At 47.8% G+C, this 24,150-nt stretch overlaps 1 protein-coding gene across 1 annotated transcript in view; it reads left to right on the top strand.

Annotated features, from left to right (window-relative positions):
- Positions 1-24,150, top strand: part of CACNA1E (calcium voltage-gated channel subunit alpha1 E) — a 485,501-nt gene that overhangs the window by 68,254 nt on the left and 393,097 nt on the right.

The raw sequence follows: 24,150 nt of genomic DNA, 5'->3' as shown, positions 1-24,150 counted from the left end.
AGTATTTAAGCCAGAGTGTTCGCCAAACCCCAAGCTTCTTGCAACATCGAAATCTCCATCAGCCCTCTAGAATGGTTCCCTTTGTGCTTCTGCATGCATGCCTTAGCAGAACATATTTTGGCACACTCTTGGCATCTAGTAAGGAATGCATGTTCAATTGGAGCTGCAGTACCTTTGACTGGAGCAACTTTGGCGTGCTGCACAGGCCAAACAGTCTTCCAGACGGCACAGAGCTCTTGGCCGCGTTGAGAAACTCTTATCTAAAACCTGGAATGTTTTAAAAAACTGAGCTAGTGGGGAGAATAGCCTTGTTACTGGCTGATACAGTGATGCAGACAGAGCAAATTTAGGGCTCCTTGTCACATAAAGACCCTCTTTATTCCTACATCTTGGAAATATGTTGATGTATGCATTTTTTTTTAAAAAAACTATCGTTTTCCTCCTTGATAAATAACAAATTATTTTTGTAAAAAAAATATGTGTTCACATTGACAGTAAGCCCAAGCCTGACATAACTTTTGAAACCAGCGTACCACACTCCTTCTTGTACTTCTGCAATAACATTCCTACAGAATTAAACAGGGATGGGACTTTGAATACCCCAAGGTAGTTCCTGCCCCTAATTTGGCACTTTAAGTGCTCTTGGTGAGAGGGTGGCCATTACTCTGGGACTTAGACCCCAAAGACTTAGGGAACTGGACTTGTGCTACTCGAACCTGGGTGCTGAATCTGGCTGCGGCCGTGTGCTCATCGCCCTGAGCTCAGAATTAATAAATCTGTTGCTGTGAACTAATCAAAGCTACCCCCCCTTTTTTGGGAAGGCCAACGCATAAGATGCTGATGCATACCATAAGTGCCTTAACTACTTCAAGCCCACCTACGCCCACCATTTTCCCCTGCCAGGCTTTTGTATTGCAGATTTCTGACAAGCAGCTCTTTTAGCTGTTCTACTCATGCCCAGGCTGCCAAATTTGGGGGAGGGGAGCTCATCCCTCTTTGACCCCTCATTGAACCAAGAAGGCTGAGCAATATTGGGGTCCTGGTCAGTGTAGGAGTTACCCAGTGGCCCCTAGGCCAAATGCTCTAAAGGAAGATTGCTTCCATTTCAGTACCATGGACAGCTCCTCAATCTCTCTCTCTCTCTCTCTCTCTCTCTCTCTCTCTCTCTCTCTCTCTCTCTCTCTCTCTCTCTCTCTCTCTCTCAGGGGCATGTTCAAACTCTCCTGATTACTGGCCAAATTGTTTGTGTATGCTTTTGTGTACATCTTGAAGGGCAGTTAAAGGCTATGGTTTTATTTCCCCCACCCACACTTCCACTTGTATGCATGGAGTTTGAGTTCCTTCTTATGGGCAGTAAACCAGAAAGCGACAAAGTTCCACATCAATGCATTCAGACCAAAGGGGTGTGTGACATTGTGGGTGCACAGTGTGTTGCATTTGACCCATTTTGTTGCTGTATTTGTGTTGTTCACCTTCTCCCAGGACTTGGCAGCTTGCTTGATATAGTGGTTCAATATTTGTGCTGGTAACTAAGGAGGGAGAACCTGTTGCGATATTTCCCCGTTCTATTGCAGTTTCCTGTATGGGCCAAGTCAGCAAAACCTGAACCACCCAGTACTAAAAGTGAAAACCCTGTTTGACTCTCTCCACATTCCTGGACTTTACTTTCCCCCATAAGTGTGAATGGCAGCTATTCATATCCATAGGCCAAAATGGGGTGGATCCTACCCGGTCCTTCACTCTTCTGAGCACAGTTTATTTATTGATCAAAATTTTTATACTCCAGCAAATTGGAAGTCTTCCTCCAGCCCAAGGAGGCATTTTGCAATTTAACCACTTATGCTGCAGTGGTGGCGAACCTTTGGCACTCCAGATGTTATGAACTACAATTCCCATCAGCCCCTTCCAGCATGGCCAATTGTAGTCCATAACTGGGGAAGAAACTGATAATATGGTGCGTCCTCCTAGAGGAAGGCTACTTGGAGGATGACTGAATATACCCCAGTAAAAAGATATTTCTAGGACATCACTGAGATTGGGGTTAAATCTACTTATTGGCAGAACCATTCTCTGTTTGCTCCAGCTTGCATCCCGTTTAATTTTCTCTAGTAGAACTCCAGGAGAAACACTGGGGATCAATCCTGGCCTAATCTGCATAACCACACCCCTTCCTCTGCATATTTCCACATTGGGTCACGCTAATTGCGGTGAAGCCAGAATGTGAGTGAAACCAGGAGCTGGGGTTTGTAGGCATGGTGATGCTCACCACAGGGATACGTTTTTGCTACTGCCCTCCATACCAGCTGAGTTCAGTGACCTTTTCAGTATTTTTGTGAACACAGTTGTCCAGCTGCACCATATCCCAACTGCTTTTCTACAGTCACCCAGAGAGCAGAGAGGCAGGACCACAGGGGGTCCACCAAGTGTTTGAAGGGTCACAGTTCTGTGGCTTCTTAACCTATCAGCATGCAAATATCAAGATCAAAAAAGAGGGAGGTTTGGATGCAGTTGTTTTGATACTGCTCAAAAAGGATCGCTCTGTATACCTTCTGTTAAGACCACAAAATGGGGCAGGAGCTTTTGAGATTTCCAGAACTCTTAATCAGGTTGGAGGAGTTTTTTAAAGTAGGGAGGTAGGAATGAGGTCTTTCAGGCCATGGACTTTGCACTACTCTGACAGTATCTTGTACAGAACGGTTTGCTAGCTTTGAATGGACACAGGGTGTGGCCAGCCGATATCAGGTTGCGCTCTTTCCATGCTAGGAAAATGAAGCGAGAAAGGAGGACATTCACTTGAACATGTAACAACCAAAATTGATCAAACCTCACCGAGACTTATCCCCCATACTTTTGGCACAGTTGCCATAAAGCAATTCTTCTCATGTGGTTGTTGTGGGTTTTCCGGGCTGTGTGGCCATGGTCTGGTAGATCTTGTTCCTAACATATTGCCTGCATCTGTGGCAAGCATCTTCAAAGGTGTATCACAGAGAGAAGTGTAGTATATTCTCTTGTAGCTTGTTCTCCCCTCTGTTTTATTTTCACTTCTCTCTGTGATACACCTCTGAAGATGCCGGCCACAGATCCAGGCAAAACGTTAGGAACAAGAGATCTATAGTGGCCACGGCCATATGGTCGGTGTCCCCGGCTAACCACCGGATAAATCCACGAAGGTTGAATCCAGTCAGAAAGCCGTTGACAATACAATACTTCTCTTCATTATATAGCTCCACATAAAACTTTATGGGAAACACACAAAAAAGGGAACCGTATCGTTAAGACTTTTTACAGCACTGTGTTGGGGCAGGGGACATCTAGAATTATGGCCATGTCAAACCCTGTTGGAAATTGTTCTCGAGATGAGGCATTGCTGAGTCCTTGTCTGGTCCTGAGAAATCAGATGCTGCGTGGGTGCGGTGAACTCCGGAGGCTGAGAATTAGCCTGGTGAGCAATCTGCGTCTGCATGTGCCAAAAGTCTTGGAGTCTTCATCAGGCACAGAAGGGAATAGGGGTGTGCAACATCTGCCCCTGGCAACTCGAGTTAAAAGTTTGATATAAATACTAGGGGGCTTGCCTAGGGGGGCGATTGGCTCCAGTGGTGAAACATGGCGAAGGGAGCAGAATTTGGATTGGCGGCATCCCTCGGTTTAAGCAGAAGGAGCAGGAAGTGATCTGTAAGGTGTCTGCCTGAGACCCTGGAGAGCCCCTGTCAGTCAGCAGAGACAACACTGACCTGGATAGAACAATGTTCTGTCTTAGTTTCAGGCACCTTCATTTGCTCAGCACAGCATTAGCTCCTGTCTATTCCACATTGTGCTCTTGTTACCTCAACGGATCCCACTGACTCTTGGCTGGAGAACATCATTCCAAGTCTGGACTGAAGTACGGTCACGAGTGGGCGCTTAACACATGAATGAATTGTGTAACAGAAGGTGCTAAGAATTTATCTGTGTTCATTTATGCCTTTAAAATATTTGTATACTTGCCTTTCTCCAGAAGAAGGGAAGAAGAAGAGTTTGGATTTAAACCCCAGCTTTCTCTCCTGTAAAAAAAAACTTCAAGGTGACTGACAAACTCCTTTCCCTTCCTCTCCCCACAACAGACCCCTTGTGAGGTAGGTGGGGCTGAGAGAGTACAGAGTTCATTCATGTGTTAAGCGCCCACTCGTGACCGTACTTCAGTCCAGACTTGGAATGATGTTCTCCAGCCAAGAGTCAGTGGGATCCGTTGAGGTAACAAGAGCACAATGTGGAATAGACAGGAGCTAATGCTGTGCTGAGCAAATGAAGGTGCCTGAAACTAAGACAGAACATTGTTCTATCCAGGTCAGTGTTGTCTCTGCTGACTGACAGGGGCTCTCCAGGGTCTCAGGCAGACACCTTACAGATCACTTCCTGCTCCTTCTGCTTAAAACCGGAGATGCCGTCAACTAACCCTGCTCCCTTCTGTGACTAGCCCAAGGTCACCCGGCAGGAATGTAGGAGTGGGGAAACACATCTGGTTCACCAGATAAGAATCTGCCGCTCATGTGGAGGAGTGGGGACTCAAACTCGGTTCTCCAGATTACAGTCCACCAGTCTTAGCCACTACACCTTACTGGCTCTCAGGGAGAGAACTATCAATAGACTAAGGCTCTGACTCAGGCTAAAGCAGCCTAATGTGTTCATGGCCCCATGTGTGGTCCTTCTCCCTCCCTGTAATTCCTCCTAGGGCTATCCCACTTGGCTCACCATTTGCCTTACATACAGAAGGGTTCGATCCCTGGCATTGCCTGTTAAAAGGATGAAGTAGAAAGTGATGTGAAAGATGTCTGCTTGAGACCCTGGCAGAGGGGGGAACCAAACCCGGTTCTCCAGATTAGAGTGCACCTGCTCTTAACCACTTCACTGTGCTGGTCTGTATGAATATACATATATATGCATGAATATACACATGCATGCATGAATATACATTCCTGCATACATATATATGAAAAATGGTGAAGTGGCAGCACAAGGGCTGCATCTTGGCCCACACCACCATTTCTTCCTGGTCTCGCTACCCCTTCTTCCTGCCCTGATAATGGCTGCTTCTCACCTGGCAGGCATCTCTCCCAGCAGGAAGCGAGAGGGCAAGTGCTCGAAGCAATGCTTCTTGTTCTGCTTTTTGTGTTAGGCGTGGGCTTTATTTTAGAATATTAAATCATTTTTAAAAAGCTAAGAACCTTCCTGTGGCTTTTCGCTGAATTGCAGCTGGCAAGCGCTATCCGGTACAACTCCCTCCTGCAAAGACCCATGGAAATGAATGGGCTCTTTGACAAGTTTCTTTGAGTTCAGTGGGGCACGTGGTGGAAATGTTCCTCAGCACCCAGTGCTTGTGAAACGCCATAATTCATTGGCCATATTCATGTGGCATGCATGAGAATCCCCAGGTGCTTTTGTTTTTAGCTGGGTAGAACAGGATGTGAAAGCCATCTAGGTGCTCATTGTGGACCAAGTCCAGCAATTCATACATGCTGCACAGAGATCTTTGAGAGCCGGTGTGGTGCAGTGGTTAAAGAGTGGTGGACTCTAATCTGGAAAACTGAGTTTGGTTCCCCATTCCCTTATATGAGCAGTGGAATCTTATTTGGTGAACTGAATGTGTTTCCCTCTCCCGCACATGAAGCCTGCTGTGTGACCTTGGACTAATCACAGTTCTCTCAGAACTCTCAGCCCCACCTGCCTCAAAAGGTGTCTGTTGAGGGGAGAGGGGGAAAGGAGTTTGTAAGCCACTTTGAAACTCCTTAAAGGTTGAGAAAAGGGAGATATAAATCCAAACTGGGTATGTTTAGTTGGTGAAGAGGTTAAGGGGTGACATGACAGCCATGTTTAGATATTTGAAGGGATGTCATGTTGGTGAGGGAGCAAGCTTGTTTTCTGCTGCTCCAGAGACTAGAACCAGGAGTAATGGGTTCAAGGTGAAGGAAAAGAGATTCCACCTAAACATCAGGAAAAACTTCCTGACAGTCAGGGCTGTTGGACAGTGGAATGCACTACCTCGGAGTGTGGTGGAATCTCCTTCTTTGGAGGTTTTTAAAGAGAGGCTGGATGGCCATCTGTCAGGAGCGCTTTGATGATGTGTTCCTGCATTGCAGGGGGTTGGACTTGATGGCTCTTGGGGTCTCTTCCAACTCTATGATTCTATGATTTTCTTCTTCTTAATGACACAGAGAAGTTATGCTCAAGGTTGCCGAGTTGGTTTTAAAGCTACGGGAGTCACAGTCTGGGGCAGAGCATGAGTTACAGCCCTTTATGACTAGGCAATGATTTCTCTAATTCTGGTCTGAAGAAAATACTGAACCCCTTCCCAAGTGAATTTTGTAGGGAAAAAAAACTATTTCAGATGTTTTAGACATTATTCTGATAACTAGAATGATAAATGTTGGAACACCCAGGAAGGAATACTATCAAAAGCTTTTACTTAGGACAGTTGAATGAGCCCTCCATGTCCAGGGGTGGAAGAGCCAGCGTGGTATAGTGATTAAGAGCATGTGCACTCTAATCTGGAGAACCAGGTTTGATTCCCTGCTCTTCCACTTGAGTTGTGGAAGCTTATCTGGTGATAAGCTGGGTGACTTTGAGCTAGTCACGGTTCTTCCGAGCTGTCTCAGCCCCACCTACCTCACAGGGAGTTTGTTGTGAGGGGGAAGGGAAAGGACTTTGTAAGCCCCTTTGAGACTCCTTACAGGAGAGAAAGGGGGATATCAATCAACTTTTATTCTACCTGTGAACATGGAATGCTGTGGCAAAACAACAGAGAAGTGGCTGTTGTCTTTGTGCCAATCTTAGGGATTTCTTGAAAGCATGTGTCTGGTCTCTGCTGGAGCCAGGACACAGGTCTAGATGGCCTCTGGGGCTGATCCAGAAGCACTCTTCCAATGGGATTTTGTGGAGGTTTTCAGTTGTATGCCCATGTTCCAGTAGTATTTTCTCCTGACATTTCGCCTGCATCTGTGGCTGCCAGCCACAGATGCAGGCAAAACATCAGGAAAAAATACTACTGGAACATGGCCATCCAACCCAAAAAACCCGCAACAGCCTAGTGATTCTGGCTGTGAAAGTCTTTGACAATATTCTCCTAATGCTCTTAAAACTGGGGTGTGCAAAAATGAGGAAAGGAAACATTTCAAAATGACTTTTAAAAAACTACCCCTGAATTTGCTGTATTTCCCTCCCCACCTTGTGCTCAGTGGAAAAAACAATAATGCTAGGAAAGTTGAAGGCAGTTGGAAAAGAGGAAGATGTGCCATGAGATGGCTTGACTCCCTCAAAAAGATTACAGTCTTCAGTTTCCAACACCTGGGCCCCTTCCGCACATGCAGAATAATGCACTTTCAATCCACTTTCAATCCACTTTGAAGCTGGATTTTACTGTGTGAAATAGCAAAATCCACTTGTAAACCATTGCGAAAGTGGATTGAAAGTGCATTATTCTGCAAGTGCGGAAGGGGACCTGGGCGAGGCTGTTAAGAACAGGATGTTGGGGAGGTCCTGAATTCATACTGTTGCTATAAGTCAGAAACGACTGGACAGAACATAACAACACACACGCTGTGCTGTGCCTTTACGCAGATGTGGTTTGCTGGCATGGCGTGTGTTAGGGAATTAAAGGACATTTCATTGCATATTTACCAACCATAAAGACTTCTATAATAATTTCACAGTGGAGGGAAATGTGAATTTTTTCAGACACTGAGCCAACAATCCACCTGCTCCCCAAAAGTCTTGAGGTGCAATCTAGGCTTACTTTTATTTTGCATTTCCTTCCACAAGGCTGACTACAGAGATTGTGCGTCTCCCTGTTCCAACAGGATGAGGTGTCTGAACAGACACAGGCATGCAAGCCTTCTCCTGCCAAAAAAAAAGAGGAATACACCATGCAGCTCTTTTTGGGTGCCAACCATTTATTAGCTCCTTGTGTTTCAGTGCCAAGAATCAGCCAAAAGAATTAGTCATCTACAGCATGTGTGTGTGTTACTGAAAGGATCTGTTGCTTTTCTGCGTTATTAATAACAATCAGTTTTTCTCTGCCTTATGGTGAGCCTGCACACTTATCTGTTAGGTCTAAATTGGACACACTAGGACTGGTGCCTGATGTGGAATGTCCACATGGCAGTTTCCAGTAATCCAAGAGGAGCGACATGTTCTTGTGCAGGCTGTGTGAAGCTCAATAGAGCTTTGGCAAGGAAACACCTGTCTGGGTCGTGGCCTATGGATCGGATCCTCTTTGCTGCTGCCCTGCTGCCTTTAGTTAGATCCATAGCCTGCCATAGCTGCTTCATATTATCCCTTGGGTTTAGAACAGTGGTTCTCAACCTTCCTAATGCCGCGACCCTTTAATACAGCGCCTCATGTTGTGGTGCCCACCAACCCTAACATTTATCCATTTTACAGATGGAGAACACTGATGCAGAGAGTCTTAGGCGACCCCTGTGAAAGGGTCGTTCGACCCCCAAAGGGGTCCCCCAGGTTGAGAACCACTGGTTTAGAAGCACGGATGTATACTGCAAGGCTTTCTAACCATGTCATTCTAAGTGGAGTTATACTCAACTTAGGCCAATGGACTTAGAAGGGTGTAGAATTGTTAAAGACGGCACTGTAATGTTTCCGTTCCAGGTATCCAAGTTCTATGAACTAGATGTTCTGGTGATTTGACCTTTTGTGTGCAAAACTCTTGTCTCTGCTATGATGTTTCTCCTCCACATGACTGAACAGGAAAGTGAATTCTCCTTAGAGACTTTATGGTTAATAACGAGTGTGTTATTGTTTGCATGCACATTTTTCTTCCCTAGGAGTAAGATCACTGACCTGTCCTTACTGCTGTATAACTATGCTAATCTGTCAGTTTAGAATAGGAGCCAGATCTAATCACAACCAGGGGTTCAGCATTCTATTCTGAGGTATCCAAAAAATTCAGGTGTGTCTGATTTGCACATTTCTCTCACAACTCGATGGCTGTCTTGTCAACCCTTGCTACTCATCTGCCACCTCCAATTTTAAAATGACACATAGTAGAAAGGAAAACAAGGCCTGAATCCTTAAGCCTCACTTCCACTTGTGCTGCATTGTTTTGCGTGGGGACTTCTCTGCTGCAGAACATCTTCATTGAGTGCTACAAAATTCTATTCATACAAGACTAGCAGCTTTCACCTAAAGCCAGAGGAAACAATAACCTCCATTATAGTCAAAAGTAACATTGAAGAACCAAACCCAAATATAGGATTTTTTTTTAGTTCAGGCTTGCTACTTGAGTGCTTCTGTATGCACTTGGTGTCTACTCATGACCCCTGTGCTAATTTTTTTTATTTTAGCTAATGACCCCAGCTAATTTTTTTATTTTAGGGTTACCATAAATCAATTGTGACTTGACAGCTCACATACACAGAGAGGTTGGGGGGGATGGACTCCTCAGGTATGAAAAGCAGCTACTGAAGTCAACCTGATGTCTCTTATTTAAAGAATGCACAAAGAGGAGAATGCACAATGACCTGAATAACCATGACCTCGGGGGGTATTGCTTCTTGTCCAGTTATTTAGATGACTTATATTATAATCCTAAAGTGAATTGTACCCTTCTAAGGTCTTATAAAGTCAATCTTATTGCATTTCCATTGATGGCATCAGGGCACCACCACTGTGTGTGGTTAAGGACTCAGGCAGTCAGATTTTTCTAATTGTTGCTATTGTATCATAAGGGCATTTTCAATACTCAAACTCGTCTTGCCGGTTACTCATCAAACTTTTTTATTGATTGGTGAATTTCTGAACTGGTGCCCCTTCCCCTCCAGCTTCCTTGCTCCCTATCAGGGCCAAACCAAGATTGTGGCACCTGTATCCAAATCTGGGCTGGGCTGGAGTATCCAAGCCATGGTCAGCTTACTTGTTGGATCCAGAGGAGACGTCTGAGAGGGGGATATGATTGAAACCTATAACATTATGCATGGGGTAGAAAATGTTGACAGAGAGAAATTTTTCTCTCTTTCTCACAATACTAGAACCAGGGGGCATACATTGAAAATGCTGGGGGGAAGAATTAGGACTAATAAAAGGAAACATTTCTTCACACAACGTGTGATTGGTGTTTGGAATATGCTGCCACAGGAGGTGGTGATGGCCAATAACCTGGATAGCTTTAAAAGGAGCTTGGGCAGATTTATGGAGGAGAAGTTGATCTATGGCTACCAATCTTGATCCTCCTTGATCTGAGACTGCAAATGCCTTAGCAGTCCAGGTGCTCAGGAGCAGCAGCAGCAGAAGGTCATTGCTTTCACATCCTGCATGGGAGCTCCCGAAGGCACCTGGTGGGCCACTGCGAGGAGCAGAGTGCTGGACTAGTTGGACTCTGGTCTGATCCAGCAAGGCTCTTTCTTATGTTCTTATATTCTTAGAGGTTGGACCCCAGCAGAATCTGGAAACAACCTAGAACTGAAAGTGTGATATTGTTCCCCACCTACCCTGTGAGTTAGGTTAGGGCTAGAGCTTCTATGGTGACTTGAACCTTGGTCTTCAAATTCTTGTCCAACACCCAAGTCACTATACCAGGCTGCGCAAATGGGGAAAGCTCCCCTCCTGAAGCATGTTGTTCTCATTAATGAACCAGGAGAAGCAAGTCCCAGCTAATACTTCATCTGTTTGAAATTAAACACTGGAATGAAAGTAGCTTAGTTAATCATCCCCTAAGCATTCATAATGAACGGTGAGTGTCTGACCTCCTTTATTTCTTCTGTCAACATAAGCCCTTATTCTTTGTTCAGATGTCAGCCTCTGACTTAATTAAAAAAAGATAAAAACTCTAATTTCTGCCTCAACATGTACAATCACCACGTAGGTATTCGCCTCCTCTTTTCTAGAGAGCTCATGAACCAGAAAGCCTTTGGTGGGATTCTCGAAGATGTGTTTGTGGTGGATTCCAATTATTTCTGCATAAACAGAGGGCATTTAATTGCTAATTTGCAGAGACCATTTTTTTCCCTTCCCTGTTGGCGAGATTCGAAGGTTTGCAGCCAAGCATTTTCGGTGCAAGGGTGAAGCTTTAGGGATTGGTTCTCAACCCCCTGGCCCATTCTGCAGGATGTGGGGTGGGGCATGGGGTCCTACCCCTAAAGAAGCTCTCAACCCCCTGATCCATTCTGCAGGATGTGGGGTGGGGCATGTGGTCCTATTTGCCTCCTCACTTTCTTCATCTCTGATGCATGCATTAGTAAGTCTGCCCAACCACATCTGTGCCATATCAGCAGTGCCTTCCCTTCCCTATTGCCTTTCTCCCCTCCCCGTAGTATTTGCCCTCCCACCCCATGTTTACCCACCTTGCTAACTCCACTAGCATTGCAAGGAGGGGAGAGAAGCTACTGGCGGGAGAAGGAAAGCTGGAGCGCGCTTTCCCTCCCCACCTGCACCAGGTAGCTGCGGCCACATTTTTACATGGCATCTCTGGTTGTTATAGCAATGAAAAAAGCAGCTCAAATGCTGATGCATTTATTTGTGGTGTCTGTACGGGGGCAGATGCTTCTGTTAAGATTTGGGGATTTTCTACCCTTCCCAACTGGTTTATTTTACAAAGCTGGTGTTCAGCAAATCTAGGGATTCCCCTGGGTTCCCAGAAATGCTGAATTGCAGCCACGACTTGCTGTGATAGAATCACAGAGTTAGAGAAGACCACAAGGGCCACCAAGTGTCGGTTTTATTTTGCAAAATGTACACCGTGATCAGTTCTTGACTATTAGATACCAGGATGAATGTTGCCCTTAGCTTCTTGTGCCTCAGTGGCAAGAGCGCACAACTGATTTGGGGCAAACCAGCCCACTTGAGCCGAGGAAAAATAGTTCAGTGGGATTTTGTGGCTGAGGGAGAAGAAGGCCCCAAGCTTTTGGGGGGCTCTGATCCCTCTGGAGCCCCAATATCATGCTGATTCCCCCCAACCAAGCCAGACACGAGAAGAGAAGCATAACAGTTTGTTGGAGGGGAAAACACAGTTCCACATTTTGTCCCCCTTTTGGGATTTCCACAAGAATAGCCATGGGGAAGGGCCCCCTTTATGACTTAGCTTTGATTAGAATCCCTCCAAATGTAGGATCTTTTAAGGCCAAATTTACTGTTTGTGCAAGTGCGATGGAAAGCTTAATTTTAGTAAATAAACGTGTACATAGAAGGGTATGGTAGAAGGCCATAGAGTCTACCCTCCAACACACCCATTTTCTCCAGGGAACTGATCTCTGTAGTCTGAAGATGAGCTGTAATTCAGCAGCCCTGTCCCCTGGTCCCACCTAGAAGGTGGAATCTGTACAGCCAGAACCACAGTCAGTGTGCTGCAGGCAGGCAGGGGGCGGAATGCTGTGCGGGTGTGGTCAGGTCCAGTCTCGCAGGACAGAACAGGGGGCAGAGAAGAGCATAGAAGACAGTCCAATGGGTCAAGGCAGGTGGCAGGCAAAGGTATAGTCATGAGTCAGTTCAACAGGTCACGGCACAGGAGATCAGGTAAACAGGCTGGGAATCAGCAGTAGACACACGGAGTAGGCACACAGAGGCAACAGGAAACACACTTGTTGCACCCAGGCAGAAGCAAGCTCACAGCAAGGCTTATAGAGCCTTGTCCAAGGGGTTGGGATTCTGCAAGGAGTTAATTCTCATCAGAGGCTGACACTTCTGTCTTCCCATATCTTGCTGCAATATGAGCACTCCTCCTTTGTTTCTGCAGTAGCTGCCTCTGCTTCTGCCTCCTGCATACAGCTAACTCAATACTAAGTTCCCTAGCAGGATCTGCAGGCTCCTCCACCTGCATGTCATCAGGCAGGGAAGGGCTGGGAGTTGGCTCTGCAGCCTAGTATTCCTCAGGAGCAGCCAACTCTGGCTGCACTGTGTTGTCCGGTTCTGCCTCAGAGTCCTCTGTATCCTGGTAAGTGTAGTCGACCCACGCGGTCAGCGTAAGAACGAGACGAGACGCGGAGATAACATCTGGTGGAGATCGCCAGCAGCGGGAGACCGGAGGTCCGTGTTCCTAGCGAGTCTCTCGTCTGCCGGTTCCTGGCACCTTTTATTGTTACTCTCTCGGGGGCGTGTAGGAGGGAGGACCGGGGGGAGTTCCGGGAGAACGGGAGGCGGGAGGTCGGGAGATCATCATGTGATGCATGATCTCATCTGGCTACGTGCGGAGAGGAGCGTACGCGTCTGAGCCTAATCCTCACCTGGGGGCAAGACCATTGTCCCTGCGCCCGGTGATTGAGTCAGACAGTTCATGACCGGTGACTCATGGGGGGATGAGGAGTGGGGGTGTGATGCGACCGGCAAGGCCGCAGGTCCGGCATGGCCCCAACGTTTCTACTTCACGGCTGCTGGATCAGCAGTGCATTACTACATCTCCTCCTTTTTTACATTTTGTTGGGGGCCAAACGCTTAAGTGCTACTGGAAGGACGCTTTGTCTCCTCCGGCCCGTCCGGTCAAGCTGACCAAGCTGCTTGTGTAACATTAGAACTTGGCTGCGGGTAAGGGAAATTCGAGGGGCTTCTACACATGTTACAGGCAATATTAGACACGCATTGAACCAAACAAGATCCGGAGCAATGTGAGGCACACAATTAAACCAATGCAGAGCTGTACAATAGCACTCAACCATCCTCCCGGCAGCCAGCTCCAGAGGGCTGACCACCAATGGGGCAAAACATCATACTTCAGATTAGATACAACTTCTTGCAGCTCACGACTTTCATATGAATCAATTGGGGAATTATCAGAAGGATTAAAACAACACATATTATGCGTACATTCTCACAACCTTGGTGATGTAATAACAATAAGTCATCAATAGCTGCACGCATTGTTCAGGGTCGCTGACGAAGTTCCTGCTGCTCGAGGCCAGAGCGTCCCAGAGCAATGGAGGTAGAATTGATGGGCTTCAGAAGGGCACAGGCCAGTCGGCCAATAGTCTTGGTGTTACAGGAAACAAGTCCGGGCTCCTAACATGAAGTTATAGGGAGACAGGCTCGCCTCTTTGGAGAGGGATGCACTGCCAAGCTTCGGCTACAGGAGGGATCGAAGGCAGCGGAGCCGGAGCGGCCGGGCGGGCGGCCGGCCTCTGGGGTGGAGCTTGGGGTAGCAGAGTCCCGCAGACAGACAGCATGGAAATGCAGCAATAACAAAATAACATAACTTCAAAAATTAGGGCATGCAATAAATTCAAACAATAAACATGGCTAAACGATACAGGCTGTGGCTGGATGATGTATCGGAAGGAAGGCAACCAAGGGTTGCATAATTGTCCAATGCGTGGCTCTTGCTGTTTGACTACCAAAGCTACAGAGCCATGGCGCGAGTCCATGGATTTCTCAAGAACGAGGAGAGCTACTGATAGTCTTAGCATTGCAGGTTCAGTGGATTCTCACGGTGCAAGGTTGTGAGAGAAGGCGTTCCAACAATAATATCTGCCGCTGAGAACAGCCGGAGAGTTCCAAGGGTTAATCTATCAGGAATGTCCCTGGCTGCAACTCCAGCCTTAGCCAGGGCGCAGAGAGGGAGAGAGAATAGCGACCAGATGAGGAGCAGCAACACGGGCATCAACCTCTGAGCCACAGCTGGCCCAGGCTGCCGCCTCTTAGGGGTGACACCAGCCGGGCTGTGATCCTTGTGGAAGAATGGGTGTGCCGGGTTGCCCAGAGAGATCCCTCCCATCTCGCCCAGGCTGGGGAGCAATCGGGCCCTCTCGACAGGGCGGGCGGGTCGGATCCTCCAGGGAGGCCCCGCCCATCTCCTCGGATGGGGCTGGTCTGGCATGGCGAAATGGACTCCTGTATGGAAGAGAAGACAAGCAACGCTTTTCCCCTAGGGTTTTATGCGCTGGCTGAGTTAGGACCTTATAGATGACAGTGGGAAGGCTCGAGCCCTGGAGGGGGGGGGGGCGGGCAATTTTGATAGAGAATAGAGAAGAGTACTTTGGATATGGTCTGCTGGATGAGACCTTGATTGGGTCAATAGGGGAACACTCCCCTTTTTTTCTCGCTTTGTTTTGGCTAAGCTTTCATTAGGCTTAGTTGGCCCATTCGGACAACCATCATTTGCAACATTCAAGGCGTTAAGAGATAACAAGGCAGGAATTGCCCGGCTTAGGAGAAGGGAGAGGTCATATCCAGGTCGGATGTTTGTTTGTAAACAATCCTAATCACCGCCTAAGGTGTGGGTTTTTTTAAAAGCAACTTGAACAATTCACAATTATAGTCATATCGTGAATATAGCGCCTATAGGAAAGATATAGAGAAGATGCAAAGAAAAAACAGTTCCTGGGCTTGAGGTTTGATCACAGGAGCAAATTCTGAGAGGGTTGCAAAACCCTTTATCGGGATCCTAGATCTAGAGGGTGGGGTGCTGCCAGCCCATTAGAAAGAGGAGGGTGTGCAGAAGGAAGGCAGGGGGGAAGGGTTTGGAAGTCAGCTCTACCTTCCTCCCGCAAGGGACTGGCCGGTTGAGCTCGCTTCTACCTTCACATGAGGCTGTGTAAGATAGGGTGGTGGCTGAGAGAGACCCCCCCCTGGCACTGTGACTAGCCAGGAGCCCCCCCAGCAGAGAAATGTGGGAGCATGAAAATGATTTTGGCTTCATATGTAAACTTCATACCACGCCAATGGCAGTGTAGGCTCAGATGGACGGCGAAGTAAAGGTTCTCAAGGAGAGGTTTGAAGAAAAGTTTCTGAAGGTTTAAACTAAGATGGAGGCGGGCTGAAGCAGGTCCCATCGGTATCCTGGGGAGCACGAGACGAAGCCAGGTCCCGCTTAAGGCGGATGCTGTAATGGGCTAAGCCTTTCAAGGCATTGGCACACATAATCAGAAGGAGAAAACTTTAATTGAAGCACAAGAGCATAGCTTAGAAGCAATGGAAAAATCCCTATGAGGGGAAACTTTAGGGTCTCTTTGAAAGGGGCAAGACATAATATGAACATGGCCATATATAGGCATACAGAGCACATATAAAGCAACGAGGAGGATTGCAACTCTGATTTTGAGATTTTGCTCTCTGAGGTGCTGACGACTTGTTGCCACTGGGAGCTTTGAGCTTAGGGCTTTGCACAGGCTCAGAGGCTATGAGGATCTGGTTTGAACCCAGCTGGAGAGGGCCAAGGGGCTTCTTCTTCACTCTAAGGACTTTGGCTTAAGGCCATTGTGCAGCATCTTCCCCTTTCCTGCCTCATTGTCCCTGTAGATTGGCCATGGGGCATTCTGAGGAGGGCTCAAACGGCAGTCCTCTTCCGTCAGCATTCCTTTCTCTGCTGCAATTCAGTGACTGTGGACTCTGCAGAGATTTTGAAATGCATGCCATTCTGGGGGGCACTGGCGAGGTGCATGGTGACTTTGTGCTAGAAGGGGCTAGCAGAGCAGGAAGTATAGACGAGGGGGAGCGAAAGCAACGAGATTTAGATTAGCTGAACTTAGATTAGACTCCAAGTGAGAGCATAGAGGCAGGGTGTCTGCAACTTGGCAGTTTCTGCAGGATGTTTGTCCATACTTGGATGTGGATGGCCTTGGCATGTGGGTCGATGACCCTGGATGATGAACAACCCCTGTTCAGCTGCTGAAGCTTTTGGCAAGACCAGCCTAATGGTCTCCTCGTGGGGATGGGATCACTATACTGAGCTGGAGCAGCCGGCGATCTCATGGGGGAGCTCCGGGAAGGGTTTGAGGTGCGGATCTTGGTTCTGGCTGGGAGATGCCCGGCGCCGGGCCTCCCAGCGGTACTGGGAGCCTGCCCTAGACTTCCTGGGGGTCTCGCCCTCTGGGGAGACCTCCGGCCAGGGTTGTAGGCCCCTCGGCTGGCAGCCTACACCCCTCCTCGAAATGTCCTGGCTTGCCGCAATTGAAACACTGTTCTCGGGCTGCCTCTTCATGGCAGCCGGGAGAGGGCTGTATACTAGAAGGCTATTTGATGGGCTTAAAGACCATATCCTGGCAAGCTTTGGAGCATGTCACAGCCTGGGTTCCTTCCTAGGCCTGTGATCGCTGGCGTGCACTCAGCCGGGAGGCGCTTCTCCTTGGCAAGGCGCTTTAAGGAGTTCACTCTGGGCCTCCTTGCTGTCAACCTGCCTCTTGAGGGCCTCCTGGAGCCTGTTCACAAACTCCAGCATAGGGCTCTTGAGGCTTCTGCCGGGTGCTAGAAAAACTTTGGGTTGGCTGTCCGGCATTGGGGACTTTCAAAAAACGCCTTTGTAGGCGCATTTCTCCAGAGGCGACCGTAGCGGGGTGGCCACCGGCAGGACGATCTGATTGTTGGGGTTACTGAAGGCACTGCCGCAAAGCTGAGCTGTTGTGTAGGCGCCGGAGGCGGGCTGCCCTGCTAAAGCATTGTTGGCGGGAACCGCCTCCAGATCACAAATTGTGCAGGGCTCAGGAGCAGCGGAAGGTGGTCTTCCAGTCGCCCGGAACCATTAAGTGATTCCTCGCATCACTTAGCATGCCTCTACATAGCTGGTGACTTACGTCTCCGCACCACTTTGGCGGAGCCTTCAGTGAGGATGTTATAGCTTAAAGGGCGGTACTGACAACCCGCCAATGACGCCACCTCCCTCAGTGGCCTGTGAAGTGGACGGGCACAAGTAAGAATTGCGGCATCGCCTTCCGTCAGGGCTTTTCTTCTGCAGATCGTGGCTAATACATTCTGGCGAAAGTTTGAAACCCGCGCCATTACTGGCGCTGACGGGAGGTGCAGTGGCTTCGAAAATGAAGGCGGGCAGGAGGGGCGGCTGAGCCAAGGAGAGTTTGAATTGGGTGAAGGAGCCAGGGGGCAGAAGGAGGACAGGCGTCCAATTTAGTGGATAGAGAAAATTCCGGGTTGAAATTGAAGGTGAAAGATCGAAGGAGGGCGGCTCTGCTGCAAGGGAGCCGAGGGTCTGCAGGCTTTACGGCGAAAACATTGTCTCCACTGCCAGTAGCAGCGACATCGGGCGCTGCTGAGGCTCTGTGCTGCGAAGTAAGTGCGCTTCCGATGTTTTTCTCCAAGTCCTTAAGATTCCAATGTCCCCCCCTCTGCGGTACCATGGATACTGAGCTTCCGAATCTCCTCGAACCAATTTAAGTAGCTCCCTTCTGCTACGGTGTGGGGACTCCTGCCGTGATTTAGGTTAACGCTTTTCAGATTCACCAACAGCATTGTCATAAGTGCTAAAGCTTTCCATGACGTAAAGCTCCTATACATCACCGGGTGTTCCTTGGCACGGACGAGAGAGTGTCCTAGGGACAGCGTGTTCCTGGATGCGCCCGATCCAGAAGGACGAGGTCGACACCAAAATCTGTGGTCCCTGGATGCGCCGATCCAGCGGATCTCGGTATCGCTGACCCTTCCCAGGCGACGGTGAGCAGGGTGGAGGTTCGGGAGGATTCCCCGGTTTCGACACCAGCTTTGTAGTCGCTACCGCACGCTGTCACGGGCTTAAGAATCGGTGACGGTGACGCTTCGAGATAAATATCTGGTGGAGATCGCTGAGCAGCAGCGGGAGACCGAGTCATCCGTGGTTCCTAGCGAAGTCTCTCATCTGCCGTTCCTGGCACCTTTTTTATTGTTACTTCTCGGGCATGGTAGAGGAGGGAGGACCGGGAGTATCAGCGGCGAGAACGGAGGCGGGAGGTCGGGAGATCATCATGTGATGCATGATCTCATCTGGCTAATGCGGCGAGAGGAAGCGTCGTGACGCTGCCTGATCCTCACCTGGGGGGCAAGACCATTGTCCCTACGCTCGATGATTAGCAGGTCAGACCAGTTCATGACCACGGGTGACTCCAAGTGGTGGGGGGATGAGGAGTGGGGGTGCGATGCGACCGGCAAGGCCGCAGGTCCGTTGGCATCCCAACGTTCTACTACGGCGCTGCTGGATCAGCAGTGCATTACTACAGGTAAGTACCCAGGCTCATGACAGTCAGGAAGACAGAAGGACACCATACATCTTTTCTAACTTCTGAGATGTTCTCTATCCTTTCTTACACCACTCCTTGCCACTGCCACTCTGTCACTACTCCCAGTCTGCTCCCACCTCCTGACTCAGGTGAAAGTGAGGCCTGCATTTCTCTGTTGGCCACCTCCTCTTTCAGCAAAGCAGCTCTTTCGGTAAAGTGTGGCGAGCTGTCCATGCTCCACTGGAAAGAATGTGAGCACTTGCAAGAGTCAGAAGTCTCATTTTGGCCACTCCTCGGGAACTTCCACCTCTTGCCAGGCCTCCTGAAATTTGCCACCCATCTCTGGCTACACTGCTTTATTGGTACCCAGCTGCCATGACACTGTGTTGAGACAGCCTCACTCAGAACTGCAGCCAATTGGGACACGGAATCCAGAAATGCTGAGCTGCCAGAATGGCTATGGGGCTTCAGGCCCCACCACATGCTTGAACAACCACGGGAGGCCCCAAGGCTGTAGGATCTTCTTTCTTGTTCTACATACTAGCAGCCAGAGGCGTAGCTACAAGGGGAAAGGGGGGGGTGCACGTTGCACTGGGTGTGCACCTGTGGGGCAGCAAAAATTTCAGGTTTGTTTTTTGTGTTTTTTACTGTTTTTCAATTTTTGGCCTGCAGGGGGTGCAGTTTTTAGGCTAGCAGCACCAAATTTTCAGAGAGTTTTTTTGGGACTCTCCTGATGATACCACCCAAGGTAGGTGAGGTTTGGTCTAGGGGGTCCAAAGTTATGGACTCCCAAAGGGGGTGCCCTCACCCCACATTGTTTTCAATGGGAGCTAATAGGAGATGGGGGCTACACCCTTGAGAGTCCATAACTTTGGACTCCCTGAACCAAACTTCACCAAACCTTGCTGGTATCATCAGGATAGTCTCCTGAATATACCCTGAAATTTTGATGCTGCTAGCATAAAAACTGTGCCCCCTGCAGGCCAAAAACTGGAAAACACTAAAAATACAAAAAACACTAACATTGGGGGGGGGGGCAACAAAACTCAGATTTTGCACTGGGCTCCATTTCCCCTAGCTACACCTCTGCTAGCAGCCCTGATGACGAGCTAATCTCAGCTGGAGAAAGTTGCCTTGTTCTCTTGCGAGCTCCAACATGGTTCCAAATCAAAATGGCCACTGATTCACTTCACTCATCCGAGCTAGCCTTACTTTCAAAATAAGCTAGGGGTCTTTACCTCAGCAGTGCACGATGAGCACATGTTGTTCTCTTATACAAAGTCAGATCACGGGTCTATTGAGGTCAGTACTGCCGCCTTTGACTGACAGTGGCTCTCTAGCATCTCAGATAGAGCATCTTTGACAACATCTTCTCCACCATTTCTTTTACTGGAGATGCTGGGGATTGAACCTGAGACGTATTGCATACAAAGCAGATGTTCTACCATTCGGCTATTGGCCATGCTGACAGGGGCTAATGGGAATTGTAGTTCATGAACATCTGGAGAGCCGCAGGCTGCAGACCTCATCCCTTCCAACAGCTGCTTGATGAAGTTGACCCCATCTACTCTTTCTGATAGTCGCTTCCTTTCATTCTGCTTCCAACCTTCTTGAGTATGGTCCTCTCAGCTCTGCCCCGTGTCTGTGACTGCCATGTTCTGAACATACAAAGGTGTCTCACTCTATGCCTCAGCCAAAATAATGTGGTCACCAACCAGATTCTTGCCTTTACCGGTATCACGCCTGCTTCTAAACAGATAGCCACGTTAGATATACCGTGTTTCCCCGAAAATAAGACAGTGTCTTATATTAATTTTTGCTCCCAAAGATGCGCTACGTCTTATTTTCAGGGGATGTCTTATTTTTCTGCTCTGGTGTTCTGATCAACGGGCATGCTTCCAAACAAAACTTTGCTACGTCTGACTTTTGGGGGATGCTTTATATTTAGCACTTCAGCAAAACCTCTACTACGTCTTATTTTCAGGGAATGTCTTATTTTCGGGGAAACAGGATATTGAGTGGGAATATTGATCTCAGGAACTTTGACTGTATTCTCTCCAGGATATTCCTATTACTAGAAATACAAAGCATGGCTACATAAAAGATTTGAGACAGAGGTTTTGCATTAAATAATCTAATTGCAGCTTCCACAGTACAACCCCCTTTAGACCCAAAAAACCCTCTGGTTTGCTGCTGCATTTAACTGTGCTTTTGAAGAGGCATATGTATTCTGAGCATTCTTTTGGCCTGGCGTTTGAAAGACAAATCCCAGATATTTGTACAAGCGAACCTGTTCCAATTGTACTGAGCTAATAAACCATGATTGAATTTTCTCTCTTTTTGAACAGGTCATTATTTTGGTCTTATTGTGATTTATCTCCAGATGGTTATTTCGACAGGATTGTGAAAAAGCTTCCAAAGCTCTACTTAGGCCGACTGGGGTCCTTGAAATTGTTACTGTGTCATCAACATAAAGCAGGAGGCAAATATTTTTGTTCGAAATTTTTGGAGGATGGAACTCCAGCTTACCCAGTGGTATAACAAGGTTATTGATATAATAGTTAAATAATAAGGGAGCTAGTATACATTCTTGTTTCACTCCTTTCAGAGTATATATATTGTTGAAGGCTTTCACGGCTGGATTCAACTGGTTGTGGTGGGTTTTCCGGGCTGTGCGGCCGTGGTCTGGTAGATCTTGTTCCTCATGTTTTGCCTGCATCTGTGGCTGGCATCTTCAGAGGTGGATCACGGAGGGAAGTCTGTAACAGAACATTAGGAACATAAACGTAAGGAACAAGATCTACCAGACCATGGCCACGCAGCCTGGAAAACCCACCACAACCAGAGTATATATACTTTCAGAAACGTGGCCTTGGAAATTACATCTAACTTGCTAAGTCAGATCATTGGTAGAACAACTCGCCCAGAACAACTGCTTCTTAAACTCATACATGCACCAAAGAGCTTGGGAGTTTCATTGGATCCCTCTTTCTTGATGGATAATCAAGTCTGGAAAACTCCAGCTATACCTGCAATTGAAGAATGGTGGGTGAAGGTTATTAGAGCTGGCAGAAATGGCTAGATTAATTTGGTTACTAATGAAAGGAGTTTAGTTGCATTTTTGGGCAATTGGAAACCCTTGATAGATTATTTAGATAAAATAGGGAACAATAAACTGATGATCAGCAGTTTTAAAAGTTAGGGATTGTTAAAGTATAATCCAATAGAGAAAAGTGTGACTTTTATTAGCAATAACTTTAAAGATCCTGTGGCGAAACGGGCTTGCTTTTGGCTGGCAGGCCCTATTTCACACTCTGCACACCCCCAGGACTTACTGACTTTTCCTGGGGAGGGCTAATTTTCTCTTTGGGTGTGCTGCCACCACCTGATCAGTTGAGGACTGCCTGCTGGGGAAGATCAGTGTGGTGTGATTTCCTGTAGCTTCCCTTTTCCCCCACTGCACTTTGAGGCCCCTGCCCTTGAAGTTTCCCCTTGGTTCCCCTCTCCTGGGTTCCACAGGGTAGACTGGAGATCCTGGAGGAAAGCTGCTCAGCCTCCTCCTCTCTACTCCTCCTGTTTAAATAGCTTGTCCAAGACAGTAGGGCATAAGTGGTAATGAGAGAACTTTCTCTCCACAGCTAAGGTTTTAAAAGTATTTATTAAAAAAGAAAATGATTACCAAGTATGTTTTAGCACACACCACGATTTAGCAAGGGTTACAAAATAAAAGGAGATAAAACGCAAATCCTCTTTTCCTATCACTAATACATACCCTGGCTAAAGATGGTGTAGGAAAGCAGGGTGGTAGGTCCTAGAGCTTTAAAATCAAGCTGCCATTGGCAAAGAGCTCAAAGCATTACCCATGGCTGAGCACATGATGGGGGGTCCAGAAAATGGATGCCGCCTTCCCAGTTCAGGCAAGAGCTCTGCTCCCCTCCAGAGAGCCCTGAGCCAAGAGACCTTGCCCCTCTCTTCCCCTCAATTTATCAGATCCCAGACCCCACCCTCCTTTGACCAGGTCAGGCTGGGTCAAGATATCATTTCCCCCTAGGTCAGGTAGCATTTCCTGATGTATCTCTGGGATTTCTTAGTCCTCCAAATCTCTGGTACCTGGTTGGAGAAGGAGAGGATGAAAGAAAAAGGAAACAGAAGGGGGGGGGGGAAGGAGCCATTTCTCCACAGATCCAATTTTATTTATGTTGAAGAGCAAGTGATAATAATTTTTTAGTCTTAACACTTGGTGCAAACAAGACTGGGAGCCCTTTCAGGAAAGGTACTTTGTTTCTTTTTGTGATTTTTTCTTTGTGTCTTTTGTGAGCTGGGCAGCCCCATCCAAAGCCCCTGGCGCAGGACTCAGAGCCACCCCACCTCCTTCAAGAGGGCTTCCCAGTGGCCAGGGGGGAAAAACCTGCAACCCCCACCCCCCATTATAATTCCTATGTGTAGTCTGGTAGCTAAGCACTGTATTATTGTGGCATAGGAGGTTAAGAGCTCGTGGATCTAATCTGGAGGAACCAGGTTTGATTCCCAGCTCTGCCGCCTGAGCTGTGGAGGCTTATCTGGGGAATTCAGATTATCCTGTACACTCCCAAACATGCCAGCTGGGTGACCTTGGGCTAGTCACAGCTTCTCGGAGCTCTCTCAGCCCCACCCATCTCACAGGGTGTTTGTTGTGAGGGGGGAAGGGAAAGGAGTTTGTCAGCCCCTTTTGAGTCTCCTGCAGGAGAGAAAGGGGGGGTATAAATCCAAACTCTTCTTCTTCTACTACTTCTTTTAATCACTGAGGAAGGCCAGTTGGCTGAAATGCTTCTAAGGGTCAAAAAAGTATACCACAGGACCCTTCTGTGTATTGTAATTGTGACATTCTGTGCAAAGGCAGGCTATTATGGGTATAGATTATTTTACAAGTGTAGATTATTTTAATTTGTAATAAATACATGTGCGCCCCTCCCCCCCATATTTAGCAGTTTTATATTTAGTGGCCCCTTAAACAATTTCTTGACCTTTTAGGTACTTAATTCTAGTTTTGCACGTTAGTTCCCCTTTTTCGTTTGTGCGACTAACAGAGCAGAGCCCGAGGAAATCTTGGAGCAAGACCTGGTGAACCGTGTGCTTCAGTCACACAACTTCCAATCCAAGTCTGTTGCTGGCCCCCAAAAGCATTTCTGTTTTTAAAGTTCCGGTCCAGTGGACCCTGATGCTTGATTCCATGGAAATGCCTGTGATCCTGATACAGCAGCCTCATGTATGGCAAAACTACCCTTTC

The sequence above is a fragment of the Sphaerodactylus townsendi genome, linkage group LG05, assembly GCF_021028975.2.
Source record: "Sphaerodactylus townsendi isolate TG3544 linkage group LG05, MPM_Stown_v2.3, whole genome shotgun sequence".
Lineage (NCBI taxonomy): Eukaryota > Metazoa > Chordata > Lepidosauria > Squamata > Sphaerodactylidae > Sphaerodactylus > Sphaerodactylus townsendi.
This window is presented reverse-complemented; position numbering and strand designations above follow the sequence as displayed.